A 16,539-nucleotide genomic window follows, 5' to 3' on the forward strand; every position below is an offset into this window, starting at 1 on the left:
GATTCCCAGCCATGCCGACCATTTTCCTATCAATTCCCAAATATGTCGGACATTACCCTACCAATTTTCAACTATTTCGACGATTAGCCTATCAATTCCCAACCATGCCAACCATTAGCTTAATCATTTCCAGCCATGCCTACAATTTGCCTATCAATTCCTAACTATATTGATTATTAGCATATCAATTCGCGATCATGCAAACCATTAGTCTAACAATTCCCAACATGTAGACTATTTGCCTGCCAATTCTCAACCATACTGAACATTAGCCTGCCAATTCTGGACCATGTCGCCTATTAATCTATTAATCCTAGCGCATTCCTGTGGCTAGTGGGCTGAACCCTCTGCCGACCAACTTCATCCCCCTGAAGATTTCAGTATGTATGGTACGTATATGAAAGTAGGTGAAATCATATCAGCTTCCCAGAAATGATTTCATCCCCATCCCCACCCCGACTGTTAGTGCTCTGGCAACCACGTATGTCACTAAGGAATATGAAAAATGATGTTAGTCTACCTTCTTCAAAATGAAATGAAGTTTTACGTCCCACGTTTATGCCGGCTAGGCTCAAGGAGACGGTGATGATGAGAGATGAATGAAATGGTTGAATGAACTAAGTGGGAGGAAACAGGAAAATCTCGAGAAAACTCACACACTGTGTTTGTCCACCAGAAAGTTGATTTGGCGCGAGCTAGGATCAAACCAACGATCCCATGCACCAGAGGTGAACGCTCTAGCACTGAGCCACCCTGTCCCCTCCACCTTTTTCAAGTCCATATACAATCTTTTAAGGGGAAATTTGAAAATCTTTTAGTGAGGGTTTTCTGCGGAATTTCTGAAAATCAAAGTATTTTTCCTCATTTCTGTGCACTATACACTATTGATTACAAATAAACAATGTAACAGAGAATATAATTAAGATAAGCATAGTTTGAGTGTGTGAAAGTAAGAGAAACATGCCATAAAGTCACACACTGTGAATGTCGAGGAATATATAAAACATCTAATGCAGTGAGCATTGTTAATCAGCGAACGAGATTTTGTTATCAAATGTAACGCTCCATTGTATGTAAAACCTTCCAAAGAACAATAGGTTATCGCTTCTTATTTACGAGAAAAAATTAAGAGAATAAAAGATATTGCTTCTCGGCTTTCGTTTGCAATGTTGGATGTAAATAAAAAGATGTGTACGACCAAGATTATTACAGTTAAGTAATTATTCCACAATATTTTTCTAGATGTCCTCACTTTACTGTTCTTATGATTTACAGAAGACTGCACAGTAAGTAGTGAGCACGGTACCATTAATTTAATTTTGACATTGTTACTCGTACTTTGTTCTGTAATGAAGTGGTTAACGTGTCCGACTCCGGGACGCTTGATTCCCAAAGTTGAAACAGTATTTTTGTTATGTGCGCCTAGTGGAAATCTATTTTATTCAAAGTATATTGAAATAATACGGCCCAGTTTTTCGATGTGAAAAAAAGAGTAATTATTCCGGTTAAAATGAATAAGTGTGCATGAAATACAGGTGTAACTTGTAATATATTAACTTCCATTAGCGCTGTATTTTTTCATTTTATGAGGTGAATGTTACACGTATGAAATCATTACTAGTATCTACGAAGTCGCATTACTCTTCATATCTTTGAGTACTTACATTAATGTTAGCAGCACGAAAACTCTTCTTATCACGAATTTAACTTAAATTCATGGAACTATATTTATAATGCAAAAACATATCAGTTTGTGAGTAATATTAATATGAAAAGTTTAAAAACATCTAGTATGTTTATTTATTTAATTATTTATTACCATAAGAGTTGGTACCAATAATCAACCACAATTACCATCAGTCATAACTCTGGGCTGGTGAACGTTGGAAATGGAATTTCTATTATCAGCTTTCACCAGTGAGTACCGATAATCAAAAAAGTATCTGGTGGTGATAACACGTAATAGGTAGCTGTTAGGCCTGTGTTTGAAATCAAGGAGCATACAAGAGTGGACCACTGAGTGACCAGTGAAAATCGGCATCTCTAAATTATGGATTTTGGAAGTGGAAGAAAAAAGTAGCAATATCCACTATTGACTTCTGGAAATCGATAGTTGCAACCTGTGAATGATTATTTTAAGAAGAACTGATAGCATTTTCAGTATAGGAATAGTATGATACTGCAATAAACAGAGAATAAAATTACAAGTAGTGCGTGTGTGAAGAATATGTGTATCACATTTCCTCTATACAAATATGAGTAGCCCGGAGCTTGGGGGCCACAGCTTCGGAGCCTTAATTTGAACGAGACCTTTACTAAGAATGACAAATAGCTTTGAAAAGATGAATACGCCTAATATATCTCAATGGTTTTATAGGTAGAGACTAAATGACGGTCCGGGTGAGTCTTTTCCCTTCACCAGTTTTATTACAAAGTTCTAATTACAAATATCTTTGATTACAGAGAGTAAATAGTGTCTTTCCTTAATGATGAAGGGATATCGATGTTTTGCCGGGTGCCCCTTCCGCTCATGACAGCATACAGAACACTGGCTAGGTGTATAGGTGAGATTGTGGATAACCCCCTCAGCTCACGGCAGCATCGCAAGGTTTCAGTTGAAGATGAGATCCCTAGTCCAGTGCGACATAGGGTATAGGAAAGCTGTACTCCTAGTCCAATGCGACCTCAGAGCAGGTGATGGTTAGTTGATCAGTTTGTCGACTGATACCAGGTCCCTCCATGGTTGCGCTTTTATTCGGGTCCTTTTGTGAGGTCCGCCACCTTTCGGCTTCCTCCAGTGTCTTCCGTGTTGACTTCTCGTCTGCTTCATTGTTGGTAATCAGTAACACGTGTTGTATTAACATGTGCTTCTGTCGTGATGTGGGGATCCTTACCATATAAATATATAGGTGGTGATTTTATGAAGAATTAATATGATTTGCTTGACATGACTCCAAAAACTTTTATAGATCATAGTAATATTTTTTGTACTTTTATGCACCTTATTATTATTATTATTATTATTATTATTATTATTATTATTATTATTATTATTATTATTATTATTATTATTATTATTATTATTATTATTATATCATTATTATTATTATTATCTGATTTTCACGTACTGCTCTTTTAAAAGTCGATTCACACGTAAGCTTTCAATTTACGCTTTTTAGTGCGTTTTTGAAATCAGTTATTTTCCTTTTAAGTATGTTTAATTTTTCCACTTTTGACGTTCAGGGTGCTTCTCGTAGTGAATCACAGAAAAGAAAAACTGATATTCTGGTAAAACAAGATAGACATGTAAGCAGTCATAACATCGCCAATGACCTTAACTGTGTTAAACGATTTGTAGAAATCTGTCTACAAAGATGTACTTAAACCCTTGTTAATATGCAACCCACCTTACTTTGTTGATTATTTGGTTGCTGCACATTTAAGGATAAGTTCCTTCCCCAAAAAAGCACTACACGAATCATTTGATTTTTTAAGAAATTAATTTTTTTCGAACTTTTTATACGTAAGAAATTTTCTTGGGAATGCCGTATTCTATTAGTAAATTCCACATCGAAATATGATCAAACTTTTTCAATATAATAGCAAAAATGTAAACAGGTTAAACTAAGAACCTTCTTTATGTAAGCCAGTCAAAAAGAGTATACTTTTGACAAAACGGTAAATAGGGCTGGATAAAATAGCTTGAAATCGAACTTTAAAAAAAAATAGAAAGAAACAGAGAAAACATCTTGTTTAAGCTTCTAGCGGAATTTCGTACTACCAATCCTGTGATGAAACGCAGCAATTCCAGCGGGTTTGCAGGTTGGCACAAATATGTTGCAGTACCTGGTAGAACGTATTTGCAGTTTGTGCTTCCCGAATTACGTTATTGCTTGTCCATATTTTCTAGTATGAAACAGTTAAACTTCTTATGAGAACTTATTCTGATCGTCATAGGAAAATTTTCTTTCTAAACTTTAGCTAGTGTTACCGATCACTTGTAATGGAGCACGATAACAAGAGTAAGTTTACAAGTGGTGTCAACAAAAGATACGCACAGAAAGAAGCAACTGAATTTATAAACAAACTACTAAAAGCGACTTTTAATAATTTAAAGTTTCAATGAAAAAAGATCACTCAAGTTCCATTGCTAGTTAAGTTTGTTCTCAATCGCTTCCAATTATTTTTGAGGAATTAGTAACAAATTGTGATTATGTTGAAAGTGATGTGAAAGATATAAGTTGTGAAAATATTCTGAAAAATAGTTGTGAAAATAATTAGAACGGGAGCTAGCATGAGACTTTTCGCATCATAAGTATGAAAACTTGATATATATATCAGTAAGCGCAAAAACGAAAATAAGAAAAATAACTTTGTCTTATTGGTCAGACACGAAGCTTTAACCAATCACGTGGGGACCTTCGATTCCCAATTCGGCTAATCATAAGATATATGGCTAGCTTTGTCACATTGGAGATTGTTGCTGATCACTACAGTAGCGACGTCACAAGATATATGGATCAAACAAACGCTGAAATTTTGTACTGTGTCTGTAGTGAAGAAATTCCATGAAGGAGACAGAAAAACGAAGTATTCTGAAATAAGATAAGAGTCAAAGTTGCCTTAAGAGTCTTCATCCCGGCGAAATTAAAATACCGCTAATTTTACAGTAATTATGTGATATCTTCAAATAGATAAAAGATAATCGAAATGTGGAACAAGAGCGCCCTAGACAATATCATTTTACATAGGATATAGTTATCACGATTCACTTATCTGGTTTCGATTCCGAGCCATTTTGAAAATCGGCATTTATTTTCGCGTTTCTAAACGGCTGAAAACTGAAAGCCACTAGGTGACTTGTGATAACGGTATCTCACGCAAAATAATATTATCTAGGGCGCTCTTGTTCCACATTTAAATTATTTTTATCTATTTGAAGATATCACATAATTACTGTAAAATTAGCGGTATTTTAATTTCGCCGGGATGAGGCCTCTTAAGTGGACGTGACGCCAGCTTCGATACAAGATATATAACTACTGAATCGAAAACATGTGAAGGCCCTCTTACCCTAAATTTCAGAAAAAAATTTCATTACAACATATGTGGAACAAATCAACGTTGAAATATTGTATATTTCTGCAATGATTAAATACAAATAAGTCAAAGAAATAGGAAATTCCAAAATAAAATAGTGTTTGTTTTGTGATTGTCACTTAAGTTCCACTTCAGTAACGCGTTAAATAAAACAGAAGCTACAGTTTTCTGTGTTGATTTATTTATTTTTATTTGAATACCGAACACCGAACGGTACCTTATTATATTTGAATATTATGTTCACGACATTGTATTCACATGGTTCGATACAAATTTTCCGGGATACTGGTTTTTACGTCGTGGCTACATTGGATGGGCACCAAGGAGTTTGACCTGACGCCTTGCGACTTCTTCCTCTGGAGGTTAGCTAAAGACGAAGTTTACAGCACAAAACTAAAAGCTCTTGATGAATTACAGCAGCAAATTCTCCAAGTTCTTGCAAACGTACCGCTGGAGTATCTGCAGAAATCTGTCGTAAACATCCCTAACTAATTACAAAAACTGATGGATAATGGTGATGCTTATGTGGAATTTTAGCAATGCGTTATAATTCAACCATTGTAAGCAGGGCAATATTAACTCATCTGGAGGCCCGGGACAAGAGAAAATACGTGGCCCCTGCTGACTTCGTCCTAGACAGCTGCACCGTTTTTGATGATATTTGGTACATGGATGGACCATGAGTTAATTTACATTTTTATCATGTTACTTCAATTAAAATTTTTATCCTAAGAGAAAGTGGAGGCCAAAATGTGTGCGTAAAATTGATTATTTCACGATCCTGTCTACTTAGGAAGATAAACTTGGTGTATACATTCTTAATTTAAAATAAAGGATCCGTGTCTCAGAGATTTTCTTTTTTTTAAAATTCCGATTCAAGGGAGGGGTCGGAGACAAAGGTGCACATCTATATACGAAAATGTATGTGTACATGTTCCACCATTACTCTGAAACGCCAAGAGTAGTTTCAACCGAACATGGTACACATATGACTTATAATTTGGTTTGATTTTTTGATTTGATTTGATTTTGGTTTAGCGTCCCTTTCAACAGTGAGGCTATATGAAATGTGGACCTACAGCTTAACGTGGGATCCGAACTACATGATCTCCCGCCGGGAGTCGAACCTCGGTCCCAAAAGGCGCGGACCCTAAACGCTTAGCAACGATTAAGCTCGAATTACAGCTTTGGAATAAGACTGTGAGGTAAGACCTTTAGCACCTCTAGAGGGCGGAAAGTGGATAAGTGTAAAAATAATCGAAACGACCGATGCTAGAGTCGAATCCATAGTTCTCGGTGTCGCAGAGATGAATAGTGACACTCTTGGTCCCGAAGTCCAAACTCAGCTCCCATCAGCCCTAGGAGTGAGAAGGGTTTAGAAAAATAATGTCCAAAATGACCGAGATTACTGTTGCATTCATAGTTTTCGGCGTCGGGAAAATGGCTGACCCGTTTGTAGTTGCTTTTGCAACATAGTAGTATCTAAATCAAACTGGGTTTTAATCATACCGCTTTGATTCCTAAGGGAAACGAGGGTCCAATATTTATGTCCAGAATATCTCATAGATTTATATTATTATACTTTCATTGAGATCCATATCCTAAGAGAGGAAGGAAGAAGGTTCAAATATTTTCCACAAACCTACTTTCATATAACGAACGAGCATTTCATCTAGTTCAGCATAGAGGTAATACATTCAAACTGTACATATGAGGAGCGGTTTTTCAAAACTCGATACAGCACAAAACATCTTTTTTACAAGAATTGCATTTTTGATCTTATTGTACATAACCTTTATCGAGTTCTGACAAAACCTTCATGATTTGGTATTCTATACACATGACACATTTCGAGATTTCTCAATTCTGATTTCACAACTCGATTGGTAGCATAAAAGCATACCAGAAAAAAGCATACCTCCGTTTCTCAAAATTTTCTCTATCAAGTTTTGAAAAAACGGTGCTCATATATTTAAATGCTGGAGACAACTACAATTTTTGTGTCGAAATCAATCTTGTACTTTGTCATAATATTTATTTTTGATTTCACTGCAGATGCCAGATATCAAAGGAAGACATTTGGATCACAATTGACTAAAACTTATGTTGAAGATGTAAGTAACAAAAAATGTGTAAATTTTATCATATTATCTTGATAGTAGAAAGATATTACTCTTAAGAGTATTACTATAGGTCATATAGTCTCTCCTATTTTAGGATATGTTTGCTTTATGAAACAATACAACTGAAAATAGAAGCAAAGATTTATCTTATCTGCTAGAAATAAGAACGTTAATAAATAATATTTTTTCATCAATTCTTTGTTAAAGGCAAAGTTTCGATCTGTCGTTTTCTGCCAGTATAAATAGAATATAAGCTACACAAAATCAAAGTGCGTGTATCGCTGTGTATAGAATTCTATTTATTAAAAATGCATGTCGCTGAAGTCGCAAATGTTCTATTTGAAGTGAACGTTACATGGCCATAGCCCTAAACCAAAGATTTAGGGATAAATAGCTGAAGATCGAATACAGGCCCGCAACCAGAGGGGGGCTAGGGGGTCTGGCCCCCAAAAACTTTTCGTGGCCCCTCCAGACCTGAATACAAAATGATACAAAACACAATTTATATATTTGTAAGAGAAGTTTTAATAACTTGTCCCCCCTTAATATAATCATGACCCCCCCAAACCCCTGTGGCTGGTTTCGGGCCTGATCGAATAGAGTGTGGAAATTAGACAAAGATAAGTTAGGATGGAAGGAAAGGAATTATTCGAAGGCCATGAGGATGTATAGAGGAGCTCTCTGGCCGATTGTTTTGCGTCAAAGGTCAAAACAGGCTTTTGATGCGATATGAGCTATACAGATTCATTTACCATTTGATGTTAGACTCACTCCATATTTCCTCCAAATTAGAAGTTTATAAAACAAATTTAGTATAATGCCGTTTCCAGGTTTCTTTACTGTAATATGTGTTCCGTAGTGCATATCACTCAGTGAAGTTCTTTTAATACTTTAATTGCAAACAACCGAAGTTCTATAGACTACAGATTACGTATAAATACATGTTTCCACACAAAAATTATTTTATCGTTTTTCTATCCTACTTGTAGTAGTCTTGAATTATTATCTGGATTTCTTAGCTCATAATTTCTCACTAGACGATGCACAAATGCTCCTTACTGTTCTATTGGCCTCTGTCTGGAAGTGTTTTACGTTAAAATAGTGAGAAAAATCTGTGGCCTCAATTTGGAAGAGAAATTTTACGAAAGTGACGGCGATCTCTTCGGGGGTCATTTCGTACTAGTTTTGCCAAATTCCAGGTATAGGAACACAAAAAAAGAAAGAAAGAAAGACAAACTAGAAAAAGAAAAAAGAAGAAGTCATTAGTTTGCCTTACATTGACATAATCATCAAGGCTCTTTGATGGAAAGACTTTTCACAAATTTCTCATCGTTTGGGTCAATTCTTGCATACTACACACACAACTACCAACAACAAAACTATTCCCTTCTGAATTCATGAAAATTATCTCTGAAAAGCTGGTTGTATACAAAGAGAACCTGTACAAGAGACTTCAGCATCTCTGATTATGAGCAGGAAAACACCTGCACAAGATGCCACTACAAAAGTCGCACTTATCAAAGAACTCAGTTTCCAAGTTTTTCAATTAAGAAAATACTTCAAATCATATACTGGTACACTATCACGGTTCCCAGTTACCTGCGACCCCGAATTTCCTGACTTTTCCCAGTTTCCTGAGTTTCCCAGATCACGATTTACCAATGTCCAAACTTACGCGTATACATAGTTTAAGAAAGTAGTATATTTTTTCCGACCAGGGCTTTGTGATCTACTATGCATGTACAGTACATGTGTATATATAGTGTATGTGTTTGTTTGTGCTGATACAGATTTTCCAAAACAAAGTAATTTATTTTACAAAACATCTTTTACCAAATAGCCAGATAGGGCAAAAGAGAAATGAGTTCTGGAAAGTAAAAATCTGTACTTAAAATTCTTTGTCTTTTCCCGATTTTTTAAGCTCTTCATGAAATTCATTAACTTTTCCAGAACTTTTTAAGACTAAGCGGAATTCCATGATATTTCCAGAATTTCCAGGCAGTGGAAACTATGACTATAGTGTAGTGAAAATGTTGAAAATGTAATCCAATATTTAAGAAAAATATTATAACCAGATATAGTAAGTGAAATGTAGTGCATATGCCTCCTTGATGTATACGTTTTATCAACTTCTTCTTCTTCTTCTTTTTTTTGCGAATTTTGTGCAATACATAATGCACTTTTTTAAAAATATTGCATTATTATTGCAATGTAAAATATGATATACCGAGATAAAGAAACAAGTTCAAAGTTTCCAGTGGCGGTTGATACGTAAGGTTTGTATTTTTATATTTCAAAGTTTGATTTTTTTTAATATGGCCAAAAAAAATCTTGGGAAGGCCACCTCTCAAAGTGTTGTTGAGATGATAAGCACTATTATAATGTTCGTTGTAATGTGGATAATGAATTCTTACAGCAGCATGTTCCGGGAAAACATTTCGTCTCCATGTTCTATATAACATGATTCCAAAATTTAATTTCGCCTTGTAGGTTTTGGCACTAAAATGTTTGCAAACAAATACATTTCTTGTGCATTTCTGCCCTCACCCGTACAGAGTTAAGGGGTTCAGACTAGGGATGGCCAAAATTTTCCGAAACCCGGAATTCCCTAAATTCCAGAATTTTTCCGAAGTTTGCATTTTTCAAAATCCAAAATTTTTCCGATTTTGTTTTCCAAATTCCGGAATTGGCCATCTCTAGTTCAGATAGTCTCTATTAGAGTGATATCTTAGATTATAAAAGAGTCGTGTTAAGCACGTCATATCTTGTAGTTCCTGAGATGATGGAAATTTGGAACATTAACTTGTGACAGTTCTGATCACATCAGATATGGGACAGTCCAATTAGGTAGCGAGTTTCTACCTTTTAGATCCCTGACTGGGAAGAATATCTACTTTGCTTTTGTGCAGTTCTTTTAACTTGTTTCAAACAATATTGTTGGGCTTGACCTTTCTGTTAGTTTAATATGAGGCTTAGGGATTAGGGTTTAGATTTCTGGGCTTTCGGGGCATCTATGGCCATTTAGCCCGTCACGTTTTGAGGGATGACGTCCCTCGACGAGCACACAATCCGGGGAAAGGGAAGGAAGAAAGGATTGTGCAAGGAAGGAAGCTGCCTGGGACCTATAAATTAGGTACCACTCCGGCATTTGCCTGGTGTGAATGAGGAAAACCCAGGAAAACCTCATTCAGGGTTTCCGGCCTGAAAAAGCGTTTTACATTTTTTTCGACCGAGTGGCCCCACCGGGAATCGAACCTGTAATATGAGGAGTGATCAAAAAGTAAGGTTGCAAAGCCTACAGTGAAATGTGTAGAATATACATTATTTCATACAACCAATACAGCCAAACAGATAGTACACACATTACGTTACGACATAGTCTCAATATCCGTTGAGAGACACTTGTCACATCGTGGGATGAGTTTGAAAATTCAATCCTGGTAAATATTCTGTACTAGCGTGTTCAGCCACGTTCTCACGAAGTGTTGTATCTTCTCCTCTGAAGTGAAGCGACGACCTCCTAGGTGCTCCTTTAAGTGCGGGAATAGGTGATAATCGCTTTGAGCGTGGTCTGAGCTGTAGGGAGGGTGATCGATGTTGTCCCAGCGAAACTGCTTCAACAGCGTGCTAGTCTTCCTGGCTGTATGCAGACACGCCTTGTCGTGAAAGAAGATGACGCCCTCGGTGAGAAGTTCTGCCGTTTCTTCCTGATAGCTTCGCGCAATCGTGTCAAGGTCTCATAGTATCGGTCAGCTGTCATTGTGTGCCTCTTTCACCTACAGAAATCGAATGAGTTCGCGGACTTTTTCGCGAGACCAGCTTTCCAAATGAATCTCTACATGAATAGCTGATTTGAGAAATGTTATAAGTCAATAATGTTAATAATGCCGCAAGTCAATGATTTGTGACGTTTCTCAACTGAGGGACACTTGCTGCAGCTCGATATTGCACGAACTATTAGCATGACTTAACATGTCACAACCAAACTGTGTAGCTATTCTTCAAGCTGCATATGAACTCATTTTCGGCAATGACTGACTTATGACGTTTCTCAAATCAGTGATTCATATCTGTTAACATATAACTAGCGCTGTACGTCCCGGGTGGCTAAACTCTGCACAGTAGCGAACTCCATGAATTAAAATTACCCCTCATTCCTCTATAATAAATGAAACTCCAGAAATATCATCCTTGTAACCTCAATTTTTGATCCTCACTCGTACGTAAAAAACTAAACTTATAGAAGTACTATTAGTAGCATTGGAGCTTAAAATATTCGATATAGCTTTCGATAGCTCTCATTAGGCTGGACAAAATGACATGGGTGAGAGTAAATCCTCATGCGTACTTTTTGAAGAAATCGAGATAAACCGTTTTCTTTGTAACCCCAAGAATTGATACTGTACGATAACCAAGTCACTGAGTAGGATGAATCTGATCCTGACGTCATCAAGTCTTTCATTGTGACGACAGTGCCTAGTGTGATTAATATGATATTGCCCAAAATTATGATTAACTCTTAAACTTTATAGTTTTTGTTTACCTATAATTTATTCAAAGGTGAGCTATATATGTGAATACATCAAACTAAACAAAAGAGCAGCGTAAGTTTTTATGTGTAGCTTAACAGAAAAACCGCCAGAAGGTCTGTCGTTCGTTTGATAGTTTTTGTTCTGCCATCATATCAACATATTGCTGATTTATTTATGCACTGCTAACAAGTGACGGTTTCGCAGTGCGGACTCGAGTCAATTCGGACTGGGATCCCAGTGCGCAAAGGCCTTGCGTGTCTCACTCCACTTAATCCTTTTGGGATTTTCGGATTATTAAGGTAAATTTTAGATTTTCAGTCAAGCAGCTGCTGCATCATCACTATTTATCCTAGGATCATGGTTTCTACCTCATTCTCTTCAGAACAAAGCAACCTTCCAAACGGTACCATTCACATGTTGATATATACCTGAAAAGGGGAATTCGAGGAAAATGGGAATTTTTCTGAAAAATACCTTTTTCAAAAGTTTAGGACCCTCTCGACCGGCCCTGTGTTAAAATACAGATCTCAAAACGACTTGTAAGATACCTAAGTGGTGTACACAGTGCTGGGGATGTACGACTACGTCTGTGGTGGACCAACACTCATCTTCGTTCAGCAAAGCAGGAAAGAAAGTCTACTGCGCTTCAATGTGACAGGTTTTGATACCGAAAGTTTTCTCACGCGTTAGGCCCTTGTGGTAGTGACAAAATAAAACACAAAGACTACTTTTTCAGCGTTTACATTTTATCACCAACAGAAAATGCTTTGTTCTAAACACAATCAGCTGAACCTTCGTCTTTTCTACAAGTTTATGTTTATGCAGAAATTGGATTTTAAACTGAAAACGATGCAGAAAATTGCAGAGAAGGAGGGAAGAGAAGAAGCCATAACAAGTGTACTCTGTCTGTTCTCATTTCGACGACATATACAGGGTGTCCAATATACAATGCAACCCGGAGTTTGGGATACTAGAACCTTCGAACCTGAATTGATACACAAATAATGGTTATACTAAAATTAAGCCTTGTTTATGCACATATTTTTAAAGAAGGAAGCAACGATTGAAGTACACTAGGAACCGCACAGTGTTGCCAGATGTAACCGAAGGTGTAAATCAAGTTTTTTGCAAAACATGTAAATTGACTCATAACTCATACGTATGGATGTTCTGTCGTTAATTTTCAGTTTGTTTAGTTGGAGTGGCTTGGAAACTATGGAGCAGAAAAAAGAATTCATTTTCACGATAACTAATCGGATGAGGCCTCTGTAACGGGGAGCTAGGGAAATCGTAGTTTTCATAAATTAACACTCTGAATTGCCAACCCTGCTGATGTTTCAGTGCATCAAAAGGTGTGTTAAGGATCTGTCTACATTATACAATTCCTGAAAACAATGAAAAAGAAACTTTGAAATTATCATAATAAAATTTTTACTTACATGCACCCGGCAACACTGCTATTCATTTTTATGAGGCTATTTAAAGCAAGAGGTATACAAGAACAATTCTCGAACTTTTCAAGGCCTGGAAACGAACATTCACAGTGCCATTGAGAATATTAACACTTCTAATCTTCGTAAAGTTGCTGCTAACCTGATGGAACGTGTGAACCAGTGTTTGAATCAAAACAGGGGACACTTCCAGCATCCGCTGTAGAGCTGGTAACTCATTTCTGATAGTAGCAGTGTTACCGGGTGCATGTAAGTAAAAATTTTATCATGATAATTTCAAAGTATCTTTTTCATTGTTTTTAGGAATTGTATAATGTAGACAGGTCATTAACACGCCTTTTGATGCACTGAAACATCAGCAGGGTTGGCAATTCAGAGTGTTAATTTACGAAAACTACGATTTCCCTAGTTCCCCGTTACAGAGGCCTCATCCGATTAGTTATCGGTGGAAATGAAAAATTCTTTTTCTTCTGCTCCATAGTTTACAAGCTACTCCAACTAAACAAACTGAAAATTAACATCCATACGTATGAGTTATGAATCAATTTACATGTTTTGCAAAAAACTTGATTTAAACCTTCGGTTACATCTGGCAACACTGTGTGGTTCCTAGTGTACTTCAATCGTTGCTTCCTGTATATACATGAACAAGGCTTCATTTTAATATAACCATTATTCGTGTATCACTTCAAATTCATAAGTTCTACTATCCCAAACTCCGGGTTGCATTGTATATTGGACACCCTGTATATGTGTTCTTGGATCCCTAATACCTTTTAGACAACATTTGCCAGAGAAGAAAATAAGCCTTTTGCATTGTACTCTTGAAGTTCGAATAGATGACATCATAACCCCCACCAACTTGACGAACTCCTCAAAACACATGTTATCTGTTTCGCAATGCATGTACGAGTGAGCAATAAAAAGTCCAACGGTAATAGATGTTAATTATGATTGTTGGAAAACAATATATATAGGCCTAAATCCCGAAAGAGTTAAATACCACTTATTCTGCTGTTTGTCTGAACGTAACGAAATTGGTTTGTGTATCGGAGAGTGCAATTGTTTAATTGTATATCTTTGTTTACTTTTCAGTGATCCTGACATGCAGTACATACTTGAAGAACGATTTCAGGAGTCTCAGCTGGAGACAGCGTCTACCATTCTACTGATTGTGCTTACTTTTCCCATTTATTTCATTTTATTTGTTCAAGTAGTTTTCGACATGTTTAATCTGTGGTGACAATTATGTTGGGCTTTTACAAAATAACAACAATGAGCCTGTGTGACAATTTTAGTGCAATGGTATACACATTGAGACTGTGTAATTTGTATATGCTTACTATAAGATTAAAATAAATCTATATATATAAAAGAGAACGCACAAAATCCTTTGTCCGCTCATCACGCTAATACGGCTGAACCGATTTCTTTCATTTTTGGGGGGTTGTTAGGATTTGGACCCTAGATGGTTTTTATCATATCACTTTAATTTTCAATTACCAGTGTCTTGAGATAATTGACCAATCAGGTGTCCATACGTAAAAAAAATCCTTTGCCCGCTCATCACGCTAATACGGCTGAACCGATTTCTTTCATTTTTGGGGGGTTGTTAGGATGTGGACCCTAGATGGTTTTTATCATATCACTTTAATTTTCAATTACCAGTGTCTTGAGATAATTGACCATTCAGGTGTCCATACGTACAAATCCTTTGTTATTAGTTCATCATAGGTATAAAAATAAACGTATTTATATGCAACCCGCATGACCCTGTGACTCGGCGGGTTAACATAACTGACAGGCGCTATAAATCACTTGAAAGCGAAAAAGTAAAAATTATCTAAGTAACAAAGTTTATTGCGTTCCGGGATGACCGCAGCGAAGCGGGGCGGGTTGGGGTGACCGCAGCGAAGCGGGGCGGGTTAACATAAATGACAGGCGATATAATGTTAACATTAGTGCAATCTTCTATGGTTTTTATCATATCACTTGAAAGCGAAAAAGTAAAAATTATCTAAGTAACAAAGTTTATTGCGTTCCGGGGTGACCGCAGCGAAGCGGGGTGAACGCTGCTAGTCTTATATATAAAAGAGAACGTACAAATCCTTTGTTCCCTCATCACGCTAATACGGCTGAACCAATTTCTTTCATTTTTGGGGGGTTATTAGGATTTGGACCCTAGATGGTTTTTATCATATCACTTTAATTTTTAATTACCAGTGTCTTGAGATAATTGACCATTCAAGTGTCCATAACGTACAAATCCTTTGTTAGTTCATCATAGGTAAAAATAAACGTATTTATATGCAACCCGCATGACCGTGTCACTCGGCGGGTTAACATAAATGACAGGCGATATAATGTTAACATTTACTGCAAGCATATTTCACGGGTATTAAACACATGAGATATGGAGTTGTGCATTTAAATTTTCATTTCAACCCAGCGAAGCGGGTAATATATGCTAGTTTATCATAAATCAATGTGTCAAGTAATTTCGAGTCACAGATATGACATACGCGCTGGCTATGAAGTATAGAAAACCACAAGAGCAGCACATTACCTTAATACAGCATTTTAGAACATAAAGGTCTCGACTTACAGGTAAGTTCTGGGGGATACAGGCGAATCTCTGTCATCATATCAGATAGGAAAAGGACTTAAGAAATCTAACAATATTGTTTTGTATTTTCAAAATATATATATATATATACATCCTGATCTAGGAGAGACGTTAAAGCAATCCGAGAGTTTGGGTAAAAAAGGACAAGAAAAAGAAATTTCAAGAAGTGAAAACTGTACTTATTTTTCTACATAACCGCTGCTACAGCGTTTAAATAGTGTTGGAAAGGCTTTGACATACAAAGAGTTGTCAGTATGTCTACATGCCCGTATCCAAGGGGGTCTAGGGGACCTGCCCCCTAAATATTTGCTGCCCCCTCTAAAATTTTCATTGTAAGCTTGCACTATACTATACTTGCATATGAACTATAATATGATGATGAACTATAATATAGTTGAATCGGGCCTCCCTAACTTCAGCCGCTCCCCCCCCCCCCTACATTTTTGGGCTGGCTACGGTCCTGTGTCTAAAGCATTCTATCTATCATAAACTCACTTCACTTCATTATCATGTGGAAATTTTGACCTCCGAAGAATTGTTTTAGGGGTCCAAACAGAAGGAAATCACTGGCAGGACGTTCAATTCAAAGTAAACTGTTCTGTACCCGGCAATAGGGAAAACTTGTTTCAGAACCTAGTGTGCACTTACTTTTCAGGATAGTCAGCAGGGCATTTTTTAAGCTACTTTTTTGTATCCAAATGGATACC

General features: G+C 36.7%; 1 long non-coding RNA gene across 2 annotated transcripts; it reads left to right on the forward strand.

Annotated features, from left to right (window-relative positions):
* The first annotated feature begins 990 nt into the window (after positions 1 to 990).
* Positions 991 to 15,102, forward strand: LOC145688819 (uncharacterized). Of its 2 annotated transcripts, none has more exons than XR_014131992.1 (3): positions 991 to 1,286; positions 7,156 to 7,214; positions 14,302 to 15,102. It is a non-coding gene; the product is annotated as an uncharacterized LOC145688819 (long non-coding RNA). The 2 variants fall into 2 exon arrangements; XR_014131991.1 differs by having other exon boundaries at positions 1,029 to 1,211; positions 14,302 to 15,098.
* The last annotated feature ends 1,437 nt before the right edge of the window (positions 15,103 to 16,539 follow it).

Source organism: Thermobia domestica, chromosome 7 (assembly GCF_964235325.1).
Source record: "Thermobia domestica chromosome 7, izTheDome1.hap1.1, whole genome shotgun sequence".
In the NCBI taxonomy this organism is placed as follows: Eukaryota; Metazoa; Arthropoda; class Insecta; order Zygentoma; family Lepismatidae; genus Thermobia; species Thermobia domestica.